The sequence below is a fragment of the Arachis hypogaea genome, chromosome 4 (assembly GCF_003086295.3).
Source record: "Arachis hypogaea cultivar Tifrunner chromosome 4, arahy.Tifrunner.gnm2.J5K5, whole genome shotgun sequence".
Classification (NCBI taxonomy): domain Eukaryota; kingdom Viridiplantae; phylum Streptophyta; class Magnoliopsida; order Fabales; family Fabaceae; genus Arachis; species Arachis hypogaea.
Window position 1 is genome coordinate 54,368,219 of NC_092039.1, and position 5,210 is coordinate 54,373,428.

At 38.3% G+C, this 5,210-nt stretch overlaps 1 non-coding gene across 1 annotated transcript; it reads right to left on the reverse strand.

Annotated features, from left to right (window-relative positions):
* Positions 1-918: 918 nt before the first annotated feature.
* LOC112799039 (small nucleolar RNA R71) lies at positions 919-1,022 on the reverse strand. The gene has a single exon (XR_003200628.1). It is a non-coding gene; the product is annotated as a small nucleolar RNA R71 (small nucleolar RNA).
* Between the last annotated feature and the right edge of the window lie 4,188 nt (positions 1,023-5,210).

The window sequence follows — 5,210 nt, forward strand, 5'->3', positions numbered from 1 at the left end:
ATCTTTTTCAAAACAACTTAACTACTTATCCCTCTCTAATTTTCGAAAATATCTCACCTTTTTTCAAATTTATTCTTAAATTAATTAATTGTTTCAATTTTTAATTTTAATTTTATTTCTTATCTTAATTCTCGAAAATTATTAACTCCTTTTCAAAAATTATTTTCGCAATTCTTTCCCTCTCCTCTTCTTCTATTTATTTATTTATTTACTAACACTTCTCTTCACCTTTCTTCATCTCAAATCACTACCCCTATCCTCACCCTTCTGTTTGGATTCTCCTTTCTTTATTCCCTTTCTTCTTCTACTAACAATAAGGAACCTCTTTACTGTGACATAGAGAATTCCTCTTCTCTTCTTTTCTTGTTCTCTTCTCTTTCATATGAGCAGGAACAAGGAAAAAGGCATTCTTGTTGAAGCTGACCCTGAACCTGAAAGGACTCTGAAGAGAAAACTAAGAGAAGCTAAATTACAACAATCCAAAGACAACCTTGCTAAAATTTTCGAACAAGAAAAGGAGAGGCAGCCGAACCCTACAACAATAATGCAAGAAGGATGATTGGTGATTATACTACACCTACGTCCAAGTTTGATGGAAGAAACATCTCAATTCCTGCCACTGGAACAAACAATTTTGAGCTGAAACCTCAATTAGTTGCTCTAATGTAACAAAACTGCAAGTTTCATGGACTTCCATCCGAAGATCCCTACCAGTTCTTAATTGAGTTCTTGCAGATCTGTGAGACTGTTAAGACTAATGGAGTAGATCCTGAAGTCTACAGGCTCATGCTTTTCCCTTTTGCTGTAAGTGACAAAGCTAGAGCATGGTTGGACTCTCAACCTAAAGATAGCCTGGACTCTTGGGATAAGTTGGTCATGGCCTTCTTGGCTAAGTTCTTTCCTCCTCAAAAGCTGAGCAAGCTTAGAGTGGATGTTCAGACCTTCAAACAAAAAGATGGTGAATCCCTATATGAAGCTTGGGAAAGATACAAGCAGATGACCAAAAGATGTCCTTCTGACATGTTTTCAAAATGGACCATGATAGATATAATCTATTATGGTCTATCTGAGTTCTCTAAGATGTCGCTAGACCATTCTGCAGGTGGATCCATTCACCTAAAGAAAACGCCTGAAGAAGCTCAAGAACTTATTGACATGGTTGCAAATAACCAGTTCATGTACACTTCTGAGAGGAATTTTGTGAATAATGGGACGCCTCAAAGGAAGGGAGTTCTTGAAATTGATGCTCTGAATGCCATATTGGCTCAGAACAAAATTTTAACTTAGCAAGTCAACATGATTTCTCAAAGTCTGAATGGATGGCAAAATGCATCCAACAGTACTAAAGAGGCATCTTCTAAAGAAGAAGCCGATGATCCTGAGAACCCTACAATAGCAGAGGTAAATTATATGGGTGAACCTTATGGAAACACCTATAATTCATCATGGAGAAATCATCCAAATTTCTCATGGAAGGATCAACAAAAGCCTCAACAAGGCTTTAATAATGGTGGAAGAAATAGGCTCAGTATTATCAAGCCTTATCCATCATCTTCTCAGCAACAGACAGAGAATTATGAACAGAGTACCTCTAACTTAGCAAATTTAGTCTCTGATCTGTCTAAGGCCACTTTAAATTTCATGAGTGAAACAAGGTCCTCCATCAGAAATCTGGAGGCACAAGTAGGCCAGCTGAGTAAGAAAATCACTGAAACTCCTCCTAGTACTCTCCCAAGCAATACTGAAGAGAATCCAAAAAGAGAGTGCAAGGCCATAGATATAATCAACATGGCCGAACCTAGAGAGGAAGGAGAGGACGTGAATCCCAATGAGGAATAGCTCATGGGACGTCTCTCAAGCAAGAAGGAGTTCCCTATTGAGGACCCAAGAGAATCTGAGGCTCATATAGAGACCATAGAGATCCCATTAAACTTTCTTCTGCCATTCATGAGCTCTGAAGACTATTCTTCCTCTGAAGAAGATGAAGATGTAATTGGAGAGCAAGTTACTCAATATCTAGGAGCTATCATGAAGCTGAATGCCAAGTTATTTGGTAATGAGACTTGGGAAGGTGAATCTCCCTTGCTCATCAGTGAACTAGATACATGGGTTCAGCAAACCTTACCTCAAAAAAGACAAGATCCTGACAAATTCTTAATACCCTGTACCATAGGCACCATGACCTTTGAAAAGGCTCTGTGTGACCTGGGGTCAAGCATAAATCTTATGCCACTCTCTGTAATGGAGAAGCTGATGATCATTGAGGTACAGCCTGCCATATTTTCATTACAATTGGTAGACAAGTCAGTAAGACAAGCTTATGGATTGGTAGAGGACAGGTAAAGGTTGAAGGCCTTTACATCCCTGCTGATTTCATAATCTTAGACACTAGGAAGGAGGAGGATGAATGCATCATCCTTGGAAGACCTTTCCTAGCCACAGCAGGAGCTGTGATAGATGTTAACAGAGGAGAATTAGTCCTTCAATTGAATGGGGACTACCTTGTGTTTAAGGCTCAATGATCTTCTTCTTTAACAATGGAGAGGAAGCATGAAAAGCTTTTCTCAGTACAGAGTCAAACAAAGCCCCTAAAATCAAACTCTAAGTTTGGTGTTGAGAGGCCACAGCCAAACTCTAAGTTTTGTGTTGAATCCCCACATCCAAACTCTAAGTTTGGTGTTGGGAGTCTACGACATTGACCTAATAACCTATGAGGCTCCATGAGACCCCACTGTCAAGCTATTGACAATAAAGAAGCGCTTATTGGGAGGCAACCCAATTTTTATCTAATTTTATTTTATTGTTCTTTTATGTTTTATTAGGTTCATGATCATGTAGAGTCACGAAAAAAATATTAAAATTAAAAACAGAATCAAAAACAGCAGAAGAAAAATCACACCCTGGAGGAAGGACTTACTGGCATTTAAATGCCAGTAAGGAGCATCTGGCTGGCGTTCAACGCCAGAACAGAGCATGGATCTGGCGTTGAATGCCAGAAACAAGCAGCATCCTGGCATTTAAATGCCAGGAATATACCCTGAGGAGAGCTGGCGCTGAATGCCAGAAACAAGCATGGAACTGGTGTTCAACGCCAGAAACATGCTGCAGCTGGGCGTTGAACGCCCAGAACATGCATCACTTCGGCGTTCAAACGGCAAGATTGCATGTAGAGGGCGTTTTACATGCCTCATAGGTATATGGATGATAATCCTTGACACTTTAGGATCTGTGGACCCCACAGGATCCCTACCGACCCCAACTCACCTTCTCTCTTCTTCACCAATCACTTCAATCTCTCTTCCCCATCACCTCTTCACCACTCACATCCATCCATTCTTCCCACCCAAACCCACCTTACATGGCCAAAACACAAACATCTCTCCCTCTCCTACATCTCTTCTTCTTCTTCTATTCTTTCTTCTTTTGCGCGAGGACGAGCAACATTCTAAGTTTGGTGTGGTAAAAGCATAGCTTTTTGCTTTTCCATAACCATTGATGGCACCTAAGGCCAAAGAAATCTCAAAAAAAAAAGAAGAAGAAAAAGGAAAGACAATTGCTTCCACCTTTGAGTCATGGGAGATGGAGAGATTCATCTCAAGGATCCATAGCTCAGTAATAGAGCATTTGACTGCACATCAAGAGAGCATGAGGAATTCCCTCATCAAGAAATCCATAGCTCAGTAATAGAGCATTTCTTGTTATTATTTTTTTCTCTGCTTTTTCGATTTTATGCTATATGTTTATATTTGTGTCTTTATTACATGATCATTAGTAATTAAAAACTATGTCTTAAAGCTATGAATAATTCCATAAATTCTTCACCTCTCTTAAATGAAAAATTTCTAATTCAAAAGAACAAGAAGTACATGAATTTCGAAATTATCCTTGAATTTAGTTTAATTATATTGATGTGGTGACAATACTTTTTGTTTTCTGAATGAATGCTTGAACAGTGCATAATTTTGATCTTGTTGTTTATGAATGTTAAAATTGTTGGCTCTTGAAAGAATGATGAACAAAGAGAAATGCTATTGATAATCTGAAAAATCATGAAAATTGATTCTTGAAGCAAGAAAAAGCAGTGAAAAAGCAAAAGCTTGCGAAAAAAAATGGTGAAAAAAATTAATAATAATAGAAAGAAAAAAAAGAAAAAGCAAGCAAAAAAAGCCAATAGCCCTTAAAACTAAAAGGCAAGGCTAAAAAGGATCCAAGGCTTTGATCATCAATTGATAGGAGGGCCCAAGGAAATAAAATCCAGGCCTAAGCGGCTAAATCAAGCTGTCCCTAACCATGTGCTTGTGGCATGCAGGTCCAAGTGAAAAGCTTGAGACTAAGTGGTTAAAGTCGTGATCCAAAGCAAAAAGAGTGTGCTTAAGAGCTCTAGACACCTCTAACTGGGGACTTTAGCAATGCTAAGTCACAATATGAAAAGGTTCACCCAGTCATGTGTCTATGGCATTTATGTATCCGGTGGTAATACTGGAAAACAAAATGGTTAGGGCCACGGCCAAGACTCATAAAAGTAGCTGTGTTCAAGAATCAACAAACATAACTAGGAGAATCAATAACACTATCTGAAATTCTAAGTCCCTAGAGATACCAATCATTCTAAACTTCAAGGGAAAAAGTGAGATGCCAAAACTGTTCAGAGGTAAAAAGCTACAAGTCCCGCTCATCTAATTAGAATTAATATTCAATGATATTTTGGGATTTATAGTATATTCTCTTTTTTTATCCTAATTTATTTTCAGTTGCTTGGGGACAAGCAACAATTTAAGTTTGGTGTTGTGATGAGCGAATAATTTATACGCTTTTTGGCATTGTTTTTATGTAGTTTTTAGTAGGATCTAGCTACTTTTAGGGATGTTTTCATTAGTTTTTATGCTAAATTCACATTTCTGGACTTTACTATGAGTTTGTGTGTTTTTCTGTCATTTCAGGTAATTTCTAGCTGAAATTGAGGGACCTGAGCAAAACTCTGATAAAAGGCTGACAAAGGACTGCTGATGTTGTTGGATTCTGAACTTTCTGCACTCGAAATGGATTTTCTGGAGATACAGAATTCTAAATGGCGCACTCTTAACAGCGTTGGAAAGTAGACATCCAGAGCTTTCCAGCAATATATAATAGTTCATACTTTATTCGTGATTAGATGACGTAAACTGGCGCTCAACGCCAGTTCCAGGCTGCATTCTGGAGTCAAACGCCAG